This window comes from Drosophila subpulchrella, unplaced genomic scaffold, assembly GCF_014743375.2.
Source record: "Drosophila subpulchrella strain 33 F10 #4 breed RU33 unplaced genomic scaffold, RU_Dsub_v1.1 Primary Assembly Seq116, whole genome shotgun sequence".
Lineage (NCBI taxonomy): Eukaryota > Metazoa > Arthropoda > Insecta > Diptera > Drosophilidae > Drosophila > Drosophila subpulchrella.
The window spans coordinates 15,001-33,926 of NW_023665458.1; the positions used below are offsets into that span (position 1 = coordinate 15,001).

General features: G+C 34.7%; 5 non-coding genes across 5 annotated transcripts; all 5 read left to right on the forward strand.

The window, feature by feature from the left end:
- The first annotated feature begins 25 nt into the window (after nucleotides 1–25).
- LOC119558604 lies at nucleotides 26–204 on the forward strand. The gene has a single exon (XR_005220298.1). It is a non-coding gene; the product is annotated as a 5.8S ribosomal RNA (ribosomal RNA).
- Nucleotides 205–605: 401 nt separating this feature from the next.
- LOC119558605 lies at nucleotides 606–4,576 on the forward strand. Its single transcript, XR_005220299.1, has one exon. It is a non-coding gene; the product is annotated as a large subunit ribosomal RNA (ribosomal RNA).
- A 5,373-nt stretch (nucleotides 4,577–9,949) lies between these two features.
- Nucleotides 9,950–11,944, forward strand: LOC119558597. The gene has a single exon (XR_005220291.1). It is a non-coding gene; the product is annotated as a small subunit ribosomal RNA (ribosomal RNA).
- Nucleotides 11,945–12,603: 659 nt separating this feature from the next.
- Nucleotides 12,604–12,782, forward strand: LOC119558610. The gene has a single exon (XR_005220303.1). It is a non-coding gene; the product is annotated as a 5.8S ribosomal RNA (ribosomal RNA).
- Nucleotides 12,783–13,183: 401 nt separating this feature from the next.
- Nucleotides 13,184–17,154, forward strand: LOC119558602. The gene has a single exon (XR_005220296.1). It is a non-coding gene; the product is annotated as a large subunit ribosomal RNA (ribosomal RNA).
- The last annotated feature ends 1,772 nt before the right edge of the window (nucleotides 17,155–18,926 follow it).

Here is an 18,926-nt window from a genome sequence, read left to right on the forward strand (position 1 = left end):
ACAAAATTACCAAACCAATATATAAAACTCTAAGCGGTGGATCACTCGGCTCATGGGTCGATGAAGAACGCAGCAAACTGTGCGTCATCGTGTGAACTGCAGGACACATGAACATCGACATTTTGAACGCATATCGCAGTCCATGCTGTTATGTACTTTAATTAATTTTATAGTGCTGCTTGGACTACATATGGTTGAGGGTTGTAAGACTATGCTAATTAAGTTGTTTATATAAATTTTATAATGAAATTTTATAAGCATATGGTATATTATTGGATAATAATAATTTAATTATTATATTATTCATAATATTAACAAATATATGAAAAACATTATCTCACATTAGTAAATAATTTGAATGTGAAAAACGAAGAGAAATATTTTCTTTTTCAATCAAATAATACTGAGAAATGTCTAGCATAAAAAATTTATCTAGAATTGTCTCTTATTAAAGATTAGTAAATAGAAAGCCGTTGACAATATTATTATTCTTCGTTGATTCGTTAGACCAAACAAATGCCATACAAATATATAAAATATATAACGAATTTAATAAAATGTTTTATCATTATATATAAAGAATTAATTGCAAAAAAAGTTATACACAACCTCAACTCATATGGGACTACCCCCTGAATTTAAGCATATTAATTAGGGGAGGAAAAGAAACTAACCAGGATTTTCTTAGTAGCGGCGAGCGAAAAGAAATCAGTTCAGCACTAAGTCACTTTGTCTATATGGCAAATGTGAGATGCAGTGTATGGAGCGTCAATATTCTAGTATGAGAAATTAACGATTTAAGTCCTTCTTAAATGAGGCCATTTACCCATAGAGGGTGCCAGGCCCGTATAACGTTAATGATTACTAGATGATGTTTCCAAAGAGTCGTGTTGCTTGATAGTGCAGCACTAAGTGGGTGGTAAACTCCATCTAAAACTAAATATAACCATGAGACCGATAGTAAACAAGTACCGTGAGGGAAAGTTGAAAAGAACTCTGAATAGAGAGTTAAACAGTACGTGAAACTGCTTAGAGGTTAAGCCCGATGAACCTGAATATCCGTTATGGAAAATTCATCATTAAAATTGTAATATTTAAACAATATTATGATAATAGTGTGCATTTTTTCCATATAAGGACATTGTAATCTATTAGCATACAAAATTTATCATAAAATATAACTTATAGTTTATTCAAATTAATTTGCTTGCATTTTAACACAGAATAAATGTTATTAATTTGATAAAGTGCTGATAGATTTATATGAATACAGTGCGTTAATTTTTCGGAATTATATAATGGCATAATTATCATTGATTTTTGTGTTTATTATATGCACTTGTATGATTAACAATGCGAAAGATTCAGGATACCTTCGGGACCCGTCTTGAAACACGGACCAAGGAGTCTAACATATGTGCAAGTTATTGGGATATAAACCTAATAGCGTAATTAACTTGACTAATAATGGGATTAGTTTTTTAACTATTTATAGCTAATTAACACAATCCCGGGGCGTTCTATATAGTTATGTATAATGATATTTATATTATTTATGCCTCTAACTGGAACGTACCTTGAGCATATATGCTGTGACCCGAAAGATGGTGAACTATACTTGATCAGGTTGAAGTCAGGGGAAACCCTGATGGAAGACCGAAACAGTTCTGACGTGCAAATCGATTGTCAGAATTGAGTATAGGGGCGAAAGACCAATCGAACCATCTAGTAGCTGGTTCCTTCCGAAGTTTCCCTCAGGATAGCTGGTGCATTTTAATGTTATATAAAATAATCTTATCTGGTAAAGCGAATGATTAGAGGCCTTAGGGTCGAAACGATCTTAACCTATTCTCAAACTTTAAATGGGTAAGAACCTTAACTTTCTTGATATGAAGTTCAAGGTTATGATATAATGTGCCCAGTGGGCCACTTTTGGTAAGCAGAACTGGCGCTGTGGGATGAACCAAACGTAATGTTACGGTGCCCAAATTAACAACTCATGCAGATACCATGAAAGGCGTTGGTTGCTTAAAACAGCAGGACGGTGATCATGGAAGTCGAAATCCGCTAAGGAGTGTGTAACAACTCACCTGCCGAAGCAACTAGCCCTTAAAATGGATGGCGCTTAAGTTGTATACCTATACATTACCGCTAAAGTAGATGATTTATATTACTTGTGATATAAATTTTGAAACTTTAGTGAGTAGGAAGGTACAATGGTATGCGTAGAAGTGTTTGGCGTAAGCCTGCATGGAGCTGCCATTGGTACAGATCTTGGTGGTAGTAGCAAATAATCGAATGAGACCTTGGAGGACTGAAGTGGAGAAGGGTTTCGTGTGAACAGTGGTTGATCACGAGTTAGTCGGTCCTAAGTTCAAGGCGAAAGCCGAAAATTTTCAAGTAAAACACAAATGCCATACAAATATAATTATATTATATAAATCAAGCTAATTAATATACTTGAATAATTTTGAACGAAAGGGAATACGGTTCCAATTCCGTAACCTGTTGAGTATCCGTTTGTTATTAAATATGGGCCTCGTGCTCATCCTGGCAACAGGAACGACCATAAAGAAGCCGTCGAGAGATATCGGAAGAGTTTTCTTTTCTGTTTTATAGCCGTACTACCATGGAAGTCTTTCGCAGAGAGATATGGTAGATGGGCTAGAAGAGCATGACATATACTGTTGTGTCGATATTTTCTCCTCGGACCTTGAAAATTTATGGTGGGGACACGCAAACTTCTCAACAGGCCGTACCAATATCCGCAGCTGGTCTCCAAGGTGAAGAGTCTCTAGTCGATAGAATAATGTAGGTAAGGGAAGTCGGCAAATTAGATCCGTAACTTCGGGATAAGGATTGGCTCTGAAGATTGAGATAGTCGGGCTTGATTGGGAAACAATAACATGGTTTATGTGCTCGTTCTGGGTAAATAGAGTGTCTGGCATTTATGTTGGTCACTTGTTCCCCGGATAGTTTAGTTACGTAGCCAATTGTGGAACTTTCTTGCTAAAATTTTTAAGAATACTAATTGGGTTAAACCAATTAGTTCTTATTAATTATAACGATTATCAATTAACAATCAATTCAGAACTGGCACGGACTTGGGGAATCCGACTGTCTAATTAAAACAAAGCATTGTGATGGCCCTAGCGGGTGTTGACACAATGTGATTTCTGCCCAGTGCTCTGAATGTCAAAGTGAAGAAATTCAAGTAAGCGCGGGTCAACGGCGGGAGTAACTATGACTCTCTTAAGGTAGCCAAATGCCTCGTCATCTAATTAGTGACGCGCATGAATGGATTAACGAGATTCCTACTGTCCCTATCTACTATCTAGCGAAACCACAGCCAAGGGAACGGGCTTGGAATAATTAGCGGGGAAAGAAGACCCTTTTGAGCTTGACTCTAATCTGGCAGTGTAAGGAGACATAAGAGGTGTAGAATAAGTGGGAGATATTAGACTTCGGTTTGGTATCGCCAATGAAATACCACTACTCTTATTGTTTCCTTACTTACTTGATTAAATGGAACGTGTATCATTTCCTAGCCATTATACGGATATATTTATTATATCTTATGGTATTGGGTTTTGATGCAAGCTTCTTGATCAAAGTATCACGAGTTTGTTATATAATCGCAAACAAATTCTTTAATAAAACGGTGCATTTATGTATTTTTGATTTGAAAATTTGGTATAACTCCAATTACTCAGGTATGATCCAATTCAAGGACATTGCCAGGTAGGGAGTTTGACTGGGGCGGTACATCTCTCAAATAATAACGGAGGTGTCCCAAGGCCAGCTCAGTGCGGACAGAAACCACACATAGAGCAAAAGGGCAAATGCTGACTTGATCTCGGTGTTCAGTACACACAGGGACAGCAAAAGCTCGGCCTATCGATCCTTTTGGTTTAAAGAGTTTTTAACAAGAGGTGTCAGAAAAGTTACCATAGGGATAACTGGCTTGTGGCGGCCAAGCGTTCATAGCGACGTCGCTTTTTGATCCTTCGATGTCGGCTCTTCCTATCATTGTGAAGCAAAATTCACCAAGCGTTGGATTGTTCACCCATGCAAGGGAACGTGAGCTGGGTTTAGACCGTCGTGAGACAGGTTAGTTTTACCCTACTAATGACAAAACGTTGTTGCGACAGCATTCCTGCGTAGTACGAGAGGAACCGCAGGTACGGACCAATGGCACAATACTTGTTCGAGCGAACAGTGGTATGACGCTACGTCCGTTGGATTATGCCTGAACGCCTCTAAGGTCGTATCCGTGCTGGACTGCAATGATAAATAAGGGGCAATTTGCATTGTATGGCTTCTAAACCATTTAAAGTTTATAATTTACTTTATAAACGACAATGGATGTGATGCCAATGTAATTTGTAACATAGTAAATTGGGAGGATCTTTGATCACCTGATGCCGCGCTAGTTACATATAAAAGCATTATTTAATACAATGACAAAGCCTAGAATCAATTGTAAACGACTTTTGTAACAGGCAAGGTGTTGTAAGTGGTTGAGCAGCTGCCATACTGCGATCCACTGAAGCTTATCCTTTGCTTGATGATTCGATAATAAAGATGTTGCAAGCGGGCATAATCATTATGCTTGCTTGCAGCATCGCACGCCACTTTGTTTGTGGTGTGTAAGGTAGGGAAGAAGAAATATAAAAGACCTAAATTGGAAACATCAATATATAAGTAAATATTGAACAAACAAAATGTATCGTCATCTTATTAGTGACGCGATGATAAAGTGGCAAACATATTCCATGTATAAATATTCCTATGGTATTAAAATTCAAGTAAAGAGGACATATATAAAAGTTTGTATATATGGTTCATTCAATGGTAGCAGCGGTTGGTTGGTTGGTGTCTGCTCCTCTTATTGTTCAAAACTTATGTTATGGTAGCAAGTCTATATCGTCATATTATTAGTGACGCGAAAAAGTAGTGGCAAAACATATTCCATGTATAAATAAATATTCCTATGGTATTGAAATTCAAGTAAAGAGGCCATTCAAGTAAAGAGGACTTATATAAATATAAGTATATATAATGGTAGCAGCGCGGTTGGTTGGTTGGTGTGTCTGCTCCTCTTATTGTTCAAAACTTATGTTATGGTAGCAAGACTGTATCGTCATATTATTAGTGACGCGAAAAAGTAGTGGCAAAACATATTCCATGTATAAATATTCCTATGGTATTGAAATTCAACTAAAGAGGACATATAAAATTACTATCAATGGTAGCAGTGGTTGGTTGGTTGGTGGTTGGTTGGCGGCTGCTCCTATTATTGTTCAAGACTTATGTTATGGTAGCAAGTCTGTATCGTCATATTAATTATTAGTGACGCGAAAAAGTAGTGGAAATCATATTCCATGTATAAATAGATTCCTATGGTAATGAAATTTTCAAGTAAAGAGAGGACCATTCAAGTAAGAGGACATATAAAAAGTAAGTATATGTTCCTCCAATGGTAGCAGTGGTTGGTTGGTTGGCGGCTGATCCTCTTATTGTTCAAAACTTATTTTATCAATATGAGTTTGGCAATACAATAAAGAAGACCAATCTAATCCATATAAAACTAAATGTATTATATGGATATGCTTAGGAAACCCATATATTCATAAAAAAAAATTATGTATAGAAAATTATACATATATCTTTTATATAAATGAATCGTATGGATATCGCCTTATGGTAGGTATAATAACTTTTTAAGGCATAATAATGTATAATATAGAAAATATACATTGAAATATAAATGCATTTTTATAGATATGGCGGCATATAAGTGCCATATACACAAGAATAAATAATAGAATTTACCAATATATAATTAAAATGAGATATATAAACCTAGTGAGGGGCTGCACTAGTATATGAATCGTATGGATATGGCTTATAGGTATAATACCTATAAGGCATAATAATGTATAATATAATAAATATAAATTAAGATATGAATGAATTATATAAATATGGCATAGAAATGCCATATACATAAGAATAAATGGTAGAATTTACCCATATATCACTGAAACACGATATATAAACCTAATGATAGCTGGCACTAGTACTGTAAACATGCACGCAATAGTGCGTGGGGTAAAAAACTACTATAGGGAGGTGGTCGTTGGCGGGCCCCTCCTCGTATTGGTCAAAACTTATGTTATGCATATGAATTTGTCAATACTATATAGAACGCCAAGCATATCCATATAAACTATGGATATGCATAGAAATCCATACAAAAATAAAAAAAAATTATGTATAGAAAAATATACATATATTTATATAAGTGAATCGTATGGATATGGCTTATAGGTATAATACCTATAAGGCATAATAATGTATAACAAGTAAATATACATTGAAATGTGAATGCATTGTATGGATATGGCATATAAATGCCATATATATAGAAATAAATTGTATATCAATGATATAACAATTATAAACCTAGTGAGGGGCGGCACTAGTGAATGAATCGTATGGATATGGCTTATAGGTATAATACCTATAAGGCATAATAATGTATAATATAATAAATATACATTAAGATATGAATGGATTGTATAAATATGGCATAGAAATGCCATATACATAAGAATAAATGGTAGAATTTACCCATATATCACTGAAACACGATATATAAACCTAGTGATAGCTGGCACTAGTACTGTAAACAGGCACGCAATAGTGCGTGGGGTAAAAAACTACTATAGGGAGGTGGTCGTTGGCGGGCCCCTCCTCGTATTGGTCAAAACTTATGTTATGCATATGAATTTGTCAATACTATATAGAACGCCAAGCATATCCATATAAACTATGGATATGCATAGAAATCCATACAAAAGTAAAAAAAAATTATGTATAGAAAAATATACATATATTTATATAAGTGAATCGTATGGATATGGCTTATAGGTATAATACCTATAAGGCATAATAATGTATAACAAGTAAATATACATTGAAATGTGAATGCATTGTATGGATATGGCATATAAATGCCATATATATAGAAATAAATTGTATATCAATGATATAACAATTATAAACCTAGTGAGGGGCGGCACTAGTGAATGAATCGTATGGATATGGCTTATAGGTATAATACCTATAAGGCATAATAATGTATAATATAATAAATATACATTAAGATATGAATGGATTGTATAAATATGGCATAGAAATGCCATATACATAAGAATAAATGGTAGAATTTACCCATATATCACTGAAACACGATATATAAACCTAGTGATAGCTGGCACTAGTACTGTAAACAGGCACGCAATAGTGCGTGGGGTAAAAAACTACTATAGGGAGGTGGTCGTTGGCGGGCCCCTCCTCGTATTGGTCAAAACTTATGTTATGCATATGAATTTGTCAATACTATATAGAACGCCAAGCATATCCATATAAACTATGGATATGCATAGAAATCCATACAAAAGTAAAAAAAAATTATGTATAGAAAAATATACATATATTTATATAAGTGAATCGTATGGATATGGCTTATAGGTATAATACCTATAAGGCATAATAATGTATAACAAGTAAATATACATTGAAATGTGAATGCATTGTATGGATATGGCATATAAATGCCATATATATAGAAATAAATTGTATATCAATGATATAACAATTATAAACCTAGTGAGGGGCGGCACTAGTGAATGAATCGTATGGATATGGCTTATAGGTATAATACCTATAAGGCATAATAATGTATAATATAATAAATATACATTAAGATATGAATGGATTGTATAAATATGGCATAGAAATGCCATATACATAAGAATAAATGGTAGAATTTACCCATATATCACTGAAACACGATATATAAACCTAGTGATAGCTGGCACTAGTACTGTAAACAGGCACGCAATAGTGCGTGGGGTAAAAAACTACTATAGGGAGGTGGTCGTTGGCGGGCCCCTCCTCGTATTGGTCAAAACTTATGTTATGCATATGAATTTGTCAATACTATATAGAACGCCAAGCATATCCATATAAACTATGGATATGCATAGAAATCCATACAAAAGTAAAAAAAAATTATGTATAGAAAAATATACATATATTTATATAAGTGAATCGTATGGATATGGCTTATAGGTATAATACCTATAAGGCATAATAATGTATAACAAGTAAATATACATTGAAATGTGAATGCATTGTATGGATATGGCATATAAATGCCATATATATAGAAATAAATTGTATATCAATGATATAAAAATTATAAACCTAGTGAGGGGCGGCACTAGTGAATGAATCGTATGGATATGGCTTATAGGTATAATACCTATAAGGCATAATAATGTATAATATAATAAATATACATTAAGATATGAATGGATTGTATAAATATGGCATAGAAATGCCATATACATAAGAATAAATGGTAGAATTTACCCATATATCACTGAAACATGATATATAAACCTAGTGATAGCTGGCACTAGTACTGTAAACAGGCACGCAGTAGTGCGTGGGGTAAAAAACTACTATAGGGAGGTGGTCGTTGGCGGGCCCCTCCTCGTATTGGTCAAAACTTATGTTATGCGTAAACATATGATTTTGTCAATACTATAAAGAAAACTTGTTTTGTACATACAAAACTAAATGAATTATATGGATATTGAAAAATAAATGGCATTATATCCATATAATGAAAATATACTTGTATTCTCTTATTATAAGAGAGAATACCGTATAGTTGGTTGGCAAAGACAATTGAAAATACCCGAATTGCAGATGATGGGTTCAAAAACTACTATAGGGTGGTGTAGCAAATAATATGAAGATGATATATCCATATAATGGATATACACTAGTATTCTCTTATTATAATAGAGAATACCATATAAATGGTTGGCAAAGACAATTGAAAATACCCGAATTGAAGTTGACGGGTTCAAAAACTATTATAGGGTGATGTAGCAAATAAAATAATGAAGATATATCCATATAATGGAATTATATGTGTATTCTCTTATTATATGAGAGAGTACCAAACGGTTGATTGGCAAAGACAATTGAAAATACCCGAATTAAAGATATTGGGTCCAAAAACTACTATAGGATGGTCAATGGGCCGGCCATCTACTATTGACGTGACAAAATACTGTCTGTCGGTAGAGAAGATATTAATCCGTCAAATTTGTTTCTTTATTCATTTATGAATATGAGACTTGGCTCCACGGTTAATATTTTAAGCCCAAAGATAATAATGTTGAAACAAAGGCCAAGGTTTCTATTATACATAGAATAACAAATTGTTTCCGAACTTTATCGTTAATCCAAATAAATAATTACAATTGAGGCAGGCTAATAATGATATATATTTTGTATTGATAATCTTGATATATATGTATATTGGTCTGCCATTATCACATACTGAGTTATGTGATAATTCCCTGCGGGGATAAATTAAAAGAGGTGTCCCTATATTAAAAGAAAATAATATATATATATATTATTTTTTCTAACGTACATATCATATATGCGCTCGGTTTTATATTATATATTACCAAAGAGTCTTATATGAATATATACAGATAAATTTTAAATTTATCATCAAAATACAAATGATTTAATTCAATATTTTATATTGGTTAAACAAAAATTGTACATGTGTGGATACAATAATGACGTATGTCGAACAAAAAAGATATTTTAGAATGAAATATGCAAATATAAAGAAAATTATTACGTATTACGAAAAAAAATATTGTGTTTTTAACATCAATAATTAAAAAACTTGTTATTATTAGTGGCGGAACAAGTATATATTGTGAAAACAACAAACGTATACGAATGCTATATAAAAATGGCCGTATTCGATAGAAAACAATCTATAAAATTTATATTGCTAATTTCTATTCAAAAATATGAATGAAATATGAATAAAAACATTATTCTGGTTGATCCTGCCAGTAGTTATATGCTTGTCTCAAAGATTAAGCCATGCATGTCTAAGTACACACGAATTAAAAGTGAAACCGCAAAAGGCTCATTATATCAGTTATGGTTCCTTAGATCGTTAACAGTTACTTGGATAACTGTGGTAATTCTAGAGCTAATACATGCAATTAAAACATGAACCTTATGGGACATGTGCTTTTATTAGGCTAAAACCAAGCGATCGCAAGATCGTTATATTGGTTGAACTCTAGATAACATGCAGATCGTATGGTCTTGTACCGACGACAGATCTTTCAAATGTCTGCCCTATCAACTTTTGATGGTAGTATCTAGGACTACCATGGTTGCAACGGGTAACGGGGAATCAGGGTTCGATTCCGGAGAGGGAGCCTGAGAAACGGCTACCACATCTAAGGAAGGCAGCAGGCGCGTAAATTACCCACTCCCAGCTCGGGGAGGTAGTGACGAAAAATAACAATACAGGACTCATATCCGAGGCCCTGTAATTGGAATGAGTACACTTTAAATCCTTTAACAAGGACCAATTGGAGGGCAAGTCTGGTGCCAGCAGCCGCGGTAATTCCAGCTCCAATAGCGTATATTAAAGTTGTTGCGGTTAAAACGTTCGTAGTTGAACTTGTGCTTCATACGGGTAGTACAACTTACAATTGTGGTTAGTACTATACCTTTATGTATGTAAGCGTATTACCGGTGGAGTTCTTACATGTGCTTAGATACTTGTATTTTTTCATATGTTCCTCCTATTTAAAAACCTGCATTAGTGCTCTTAAACGAGTGTTATTGTGGGCCGGTACAATTACTTTGAACAAATTAGAGTGCTTAAAGCAGGCTTCAAATGCCTGAATATTCTGTGCATGGGATAATGAAATAAGACCTCTGTTCTGCTTTCATTGGTTTTCAGATCAAGAGGTAATGATTAATAGAAGCAGTTTGGGGGCATTAGTATTACGACGCGAGAGGTGAAATTCTTGGACCGTCGTAAGACTAACTTAAGCGAAAGCATTTGCCAAAGATGTTTTCATTAATCAAGAACGAAAGTTAGAGGTTCGAAGGCGATCAGATACCGCCCTAGTTCTAACCATAAACGATGCCAGCTAGCAATTGGGTGTAGCTACTTTTATGGCTCTCTCAGTCGCTTCCCGGGAAACCAAAGCTTTTGGGCTCCGGGGGAAGTATGGTTGCAAAGCTGAAACTTAAAGGAATTGACGGAAGGGCACCACCAGGAGTGGAGCCTGCGGCTTAATTTGACTCAACACGGGAAAACTTACCAGGTCCGAACATAAGTGTGTAAGACAGATTGATAGCTCTTTCTCGAATCTATGGGTGGTGGTGCATGGCCGTTCTTAGTTCGTGGAGTGATTTGTCTGGTTAATTCCGATAACGAACGAGACTCAAATATATTAAATAGATATCTTCAGGATTATGGTGTTGAAGCTTATATAGCCTTCATTCATGGTGGCAGTAAAATGTTTATTGTGTTTGAATGTGTTTATATAAGTGGAGCCGTACCTGTTGGTTTGTCCCATTATAAGGACACTAGCTTCTTAAATGGACAAATTGCGTCTAGCAATAATGAGATTGAGCAATAACAGGTCTGTGATGCCCTTAGATGTCCTGGGCTGCACGCGCGCTACAATGAAAGTATCAACGTGTATTTCCTAGACCGAGAGGTCCGGGTAAACCGCTGAACCACTTTCATGCTTGGGATTGTGAACTGAAACTGTTCACATGAACTTGGAATTCCCAGTAAGTGTGAGTCATTAACTCGCATTGATTACGTCCCTGCCCTTTGTACACACCGCCCGTCGCTACTACCGATTGAATTATTTAGTGAGGTCTCCGGACGTGATCACTGTGACGCCTTGTGTGTTACGGTTGTTTCGCAAAAGTTGACCGAACTTGATTATTTAGAGGAAGTAAAAGTCGTAACAAGGTTTCCGTAGGTGAACCTGCGGAAGGATCATTATTGTTTAATATCCTTACCGTTAATAAAAAAATTTGTTTTTATTATAATAATATAATATATTATAGTAATACAAATAAAATATAAATTGCCAAAAATATGATCTTTTATAGATCAAATATAAAATTTCGAACAAGCAAATCGAAATAATAATTGTAATAATAAATATATTATTGCATTAAATAAGAGATAAATAAATAAGCAAAAGCAAACAAATAACAAATTCGAACAAGCAAATCGAAATTATTAAATTTATTTAATATTATTATTATATTGTATATTAAATGCAATTAATTAATAAAACACTGTGTGTATATGGACCATAATATACACGCGTTGCGATATGTATTGTTCATCTCAGTTATGCGCATACATTGGATAATGCAACAACCTAAAATGTACAATGTTGTACCTGATTATTACAGGTTAATGTTTTATATAAATTTCAATATATATCGCTAAAAAAAAGTATTAATACCGTAAATGCCATTTAAAAAATACTTGATATATTATTGGTTATATGAAACTAAGACATTTCGCAGCATTCGTTTTAGGTATAAAAATCAATTTATTGAAGGAATTGATATATGCCAGTAAAATGGTGTATTTTTAATTTCTTTCAATAAAAACATATATGACAAAATTACCAAACCAATATATAAAACTCTAAGCGGTGGATCACTCGGCTCATGGGTCGATGAAGAACGCAGCAAACTGTGCGTCATCGTGTGAACTGCAGGACACATGAACATCGACATTTTGAACGCATATCGCAGTCCATGCTGTTATGTACTTTAATTAATTTTATAGTGCTGCTTGGACTACATATGGTTGAGGGTTGTAAGACTATGCTAATTAAGTTGTTTATATAAATTTTATAATGAAATTTTATAAGCATATGGTATATTATTGGATAATAATAATTTAATTATTATATTATTCATAATATTAACAAATATATGAAAAACATTATCTCACATTAGTAAATAATTTGAATGTGAAAAACGAAGAGAAATATTTTCTTTTTCAATCAAATAATACTGAGAAATGTCTAGCATAAAAAATTTATCTAGAATTGTCTCTTATTAAAGATTAGTAAATAGAAAGCCGTTGACAATATTATTATTCTTCGTTGATTCGTTAGACCAAACAAATGCCATACAAATATATAAAATATATAACGAATTTAATAAAATGTTTTATCATTATATATAAAGAATTAATTGCAAAAAAAGTTATACACAACCTCAACTCATATGGGACTACCCCCTGAATTTAAGCATATTAATTAGGGGAGGAAAAGAAACTAACCAGGATTTTCTTAGTAGCGGCGAGCGAAAAGAAATCAGTTCAGCACTAAGTCACTTTGTCTATATGGCAAATGTGAGATGCAGTGTATGGAGCGTCAATATTCTAGTATGAGAAATTAACGATTTAAGTCCTTCTTAAATGAGGCCATTTACCCATAGAGGGTGCCAGGCCCGTATAACGTTAATGATTACTAGATGATGTTTCCAAAGAGTCGTGTTGCTTGATAGTGCAGCACTAAGTGGGTGGTAAACTCCATCTAAAACTAAATATAACCATGAGACCGATAGTAAACAAGTACCGTGAGGGAAAGTTGAAAAGAACTCTGAATAGAGAGTTAAACAGTACGTGAAACTGCTTAGAGGTTAAGCCCGATGAACCTGAATATCCGTTATGGAAAATTCATCATTAAAATTGTAATATTTAAACAATATTATGATAATAGTGTGCATTTTTTCCATATAAGGACATTGTAATCTATTAGCATACAAAATTTATCATAAAATATAACTTATAGTTTATTCAAATTAATTTGCTTGCATTTTAACACAGAATAAATGTTATTAATTTGATAAAGTGCTGATAGATTTATATGAATACAGTGCGTTAATTTTTCGGAATTATATAATGGCATAATTATCATTGATTTTTGTGTTTATTATATGCACTTGTATGATTAACAATGCGAAAGATTCAGGATACCTTCGGGACCCGTCTTGAAACACGGACCAAGGAGTCTAACATATGTGCAAGTTATTGGGATATAAACCTAATAGCGTAATTAACTTGACTAATAATGGGATTAGTTTTTTAACTATTTATAGCTAATTAACACAATCCCGGGGCGTTCTATATAGTTATGTATAATGATATTTATATTATTTATGCCTCTAACTGGAACGTACCTTGAGCATATATGCTGTGACCCGAAAGATGGTGAACTATACTTGATCAGGTTGAAGTCAGGGGAAACCCTGATGGAAGACCGAAACAGTTCTGACGTGCAAATCGATTGTCAGAATTGAGTATAGGGGCGAAAGACCAATCGAACCATCTAGTAGCTGGTTCCTTCCGAAGTTTCCCTCAGGATAGCTGGTGCATTTTAATGTTATATAAAATAATCTTATCTGGTAAAGCGAATGATTAGAGGCCTTAGGGTCGAAACGATCTTAACCTATTCTCAAACTTTAAATGGGTAAGAACCTTAACTTTCTTGATATGAAGTTCAAGGTTATGATATAATGTGCCCAGTGGGCCACTTTTGGTAAGCAGAACTGGCGCTGTGGGATGAACCAAACGTAATGTTACGGTGCCCAAATTAACAACTCATGCAGATACCATGAAAGGCGTTGGTTGCTTAAAACAGCAGGACGGTGATCATGGAAGTCGAAATCCGCTAAGGAGTGTGTAACAACTCACCTGCCGAAGCAACTAGCCCTTAAAATGGATGGCGCTTAAGTTGTATACCTATACATTACCGCTAAAGTAGATGATTTATATTACTTGTGATATAAATTTTGAAACTTTAGTGAGTAGGAAGGTACAATGGTATGCGTAGAAGTGTTTGGCGTAAGCCTGCATGGAGCTGCCATTGGTACAGATCTTGGTGGTAGTAGCAAATAATCGAATGAGACCTTGGAGGACTGAAGTGGAGAAGGGTTTCGTGTGAACAGTGGTTGATCACGAGTTAGTCGGTCCTAAGTTCAAGGCGAAAGCCGAAAATTTTCAAGTAAAACACAAATGCCATACAAATATAATTATATTATATAAATCAAGCTAATTAATATACTTGAATAATTTTGAACGAAAGGGAATACGGTTCCAATTCCGTAACCTGTTGAGTATCCGTTTGTTATTAAATATGGGCCTCGTGCTCATCCTGGCAACAGGAACGACCATAAAGAAGCCGTCGAGAGATATCGGAAGAGTTTTCTTTTCTGTTTTATAGCCGTACTACCATGGAAGTCTTTCGCAGAGAGATATGGTAGATGGGCTAGAAGAGCATGACATATACTGTTGTGTCGATATTTTCTCCTCGGACCTTGAAAATTTATGGTGGGGACACGCAAACTTCTCAACAGGCCGTACCAATATCCGCAGCTGGTCTCCAAGGTGAAGAGTCTCTAGTCGATAGAATAATGTAGGTAAGGGAAGTCGGCAAATTAGATCCGTAACTTCGGGATAAGGATTGGCTCTGAAGATTGAGATAGTCGGGCTTGATTGGGAAACAATAACATGGTTTATGTGCTCGTTCTGGGTAAATAGAGTGTCTGGCATTTATGTTGGTCACTTGTTCCCCGGATAGTTTAGTTACGTAGCCAATTGTGGAACTTTCTTGCTAAAATTTTTAAGAATACTAATTGGGTTAAACCAATTAGTTCTTATTAATTATAACGATTATCAATTAACAATCAATTCAGAACTGGCACGGACTTGGGGAATCCGACTGTCTAATTAAAACAAAGCATTGTGATGGCCCTAGCGGGTGTTGACACAATGTGATTTCTGCCCAGTGCTCTGAATGTCAAAGTGAAGAAATTCAAGTAAGCGCGGGTCAACGGCGGGAGTAACTATGACTCTCTTAAGGTAGCCAAATGCCTCGTCATCTAATTAGTGACGCGCATGAATGGATTAACGAGATTCCTACTGTCCCTATCTACTATCTAGCGAAACCACAGCCAAGGGAACGGGCTTGGAATAATTAGCGGGGAAAGAAGACCCTTTTGAGCTTGACTCTAATCTGGCAGTGTAAGGAGACATAAGAGGTGTAGAATAAGTGGGAGATATTAGACTTCGGTTTGGTATCGCCAATGAAATACCACTACTCTTATTGTTTCCTTACTTACTTGATTAAATGGAACGTGTATCATTTCCTAGCCATTATACGGATATATTTATTATATCTTATGGTATTGGGTTTTGATGCAAGCTTCTTGATCAAAGTATCACGAGTTTGTTATATAATCGCAAACAAATTCTTTAATAAAACGGTGCATTTATGTATTTTTGATTTGAAAATTTGGTATAACTCCAATTACTCAGGTATGATCCAATTCAAGGACATTGCCAGGTAGGGAGTTTGACTGGGGCGGTACATCTCTCAAATAATAACGGAGGTGTCCCAAGGCCAGCTCAGTGCGGACAGAAACCACACATAGAGCAAAAGGGCAAATGCTGACTTGATCTCGGTGTTCAGTACACACAGGGACAGCAAAAGCTCGGCCTATCGATCCTTTTGGTTTAAAGAGTTTTTAACAAGAGGTGTCAGAAAAGTTACCATAGGGATAACTGGCTTGTGGCGGCCAAGCGTTCATAGCGACGTCGCTTTTTGATCCTTCGATGTCGGCTCTTCCTATCATTGTGAAGCAAAATTCACCAAGCGTTGGATTGTTCACCCATGCAAGGGAACGTGAGCTGGGTTTAGACCGTCGTGAGACAGGTTAGTTTTACCCTACTAATGACAAAACGTTGTTGCGACAGCATTCCTGCGTAGTACGAGAGGAACCGCAGGTACGGACCAATGGCACAATACTTGTTCGAGCGAACAGTGGTATGACGCTACGTCCGTTGGATTATGCCTGAACGCCTCTAAGGTCGTATCCGTGCTGGACTGCAATGATAAATAAGGGGCAATTTGCATTGTATGGCTTCTAAACCATTTAAAGTTTATAATTTACTTTATAAACGACAATGGATGTGATGCCAATGTAATTTGTAACATAGTAAATTGGGAGGATCTTTGATCACCTGATGCCGCGCTAGTTACATATAAAAGCATTATTTAATACAATGACAAAGCCTAGAATCAATTGTAAACGACTTTTGTAACAGGCAAGGTGTTGTAAGTGGTTGAGCAGCTGCCATACTGCGATCCACTGAAGCTTATCCTTTGCTTGATGATTCGATAATAAAGATGTTGCAAGCGGGCATAATCATTATGCTTGCTTGCAGCATCGCACGCCACTTTGTTTGTGGTGTGTAAGGTAGGGAAGAAGAAATATAAAAGACCTAAATTGGAAACATCAATATATAAGTAAATATTGAACAAACAAAATGTATCGTCATCTTATTAGTGACGCGATGATAAAGTGGCAAACATATTCCATGTATAAATATTCCTATGGTATTAAAATTCAAGTAAAGAGGACATATATAAAAGTTTGTATATATGGTTCATTCAATGGTAGCAGCGGTTGGTTGGTTGGTGTCTGCTCCTCTTATTGTTCAAAACTTATGTTATGGTAGCAAGTCTATATCGTCATATTATTAGTGACGCGAAAAAGTAGTGGCAAAACATATTCCATGTATAAATAAATATTCCTATGGTATTGAAATTCAAGTAAAGAGGCCATTCAAGTAAAGAGGACTTATATAAATATAAGTATATATAATGGTAGCAGCGCGGTTGGTTGGTTGGTGTGTCTGCTCCTCTTATTGTTCAAAACTTATGTTATGGTAGCAAGACTGTATCGTCATATTATTAGTGACGCGAAAAAGTAGTGGCAAAACATATTCCATGTATAAATATTCCTATGGTATTGAAATTCAACTAAAGAGGACATATAAAATTACTATCAATGGTAGCAGTGGTTGGTTGGTTGGTGGTTGGTTGGCGGCTGCTCCTATTATTGTTCAAGACTTATGTTATGGTAGCAAGTCTGTATCGTCATATTAATTATTAGTGACGCGAAAAAGTAGTGGAAATCATATTCCATGTATAAATAGATTCCTATGGTAATGAAATTTTCAAGTAAAGAGAGGACCATTCAAGTAAGAGGACATATAAAAAGTAAGTATATGTTCCTCCAATGGTAGCAGTGGTTGGTTGGTTGGCGGCTGATCCTCTTATTGTTCAAAACTTATTTTATCAATATGAGTTTGGCAATACAATAAAGAAGACCAATCTAATCCATATAAAACTAAATGTATTATATGGATATGCTTAGGAAACCCATATATTCATAAAAAAAAATTATGTATAGAAAATTATACATATATCTTTTATATAAATGAATCGTATGGATATCGCCTTATGGTAGGTATAATAACTTTTTAAGGCATAATAATGTATAATATAGAAAATATACATTGAAATATAAATGCATTTTTATAGATATGGCGGCATATAAGTGCCATATACACAAGAATAAATAATAGAATTTACCAATATATAATTAAAATGAGATATATAAACCTAGTGAGGGGCTGCACTAGTATATGAATCGTATGGATATGGCTTATAGGTATAATACCTATAAGGCATAATAATGTATAATATAATAAATATAAATTAAGATATGAATGAATTATATAAATATGGCATAGAAATGCCATATACATAAGAATAAATGGTAGAATTTACCCATATATCACTGAAACACGATATATAAACCTAATGATAGCTGGCACTAGTACTGTAAACATGCACGCAATAGTGCGTGGGGTAAAAAACTACTATAGGGAGGTGGTCGTTGGCGGGCCCCTCCTCGTATTGGTCAAAACTTATGTTATGCATATGAATTTGTCAATACTATATAGAACGCCAAGCATATCCATATAAACTATGGATATGCATAGAAATCCATACAAAAGTAAAAAAAAATTATGTATAGAAAAATATACATATATTTATATAAGTGAATCGTATGGATATGGCTTATAGGTATAATACCTATAA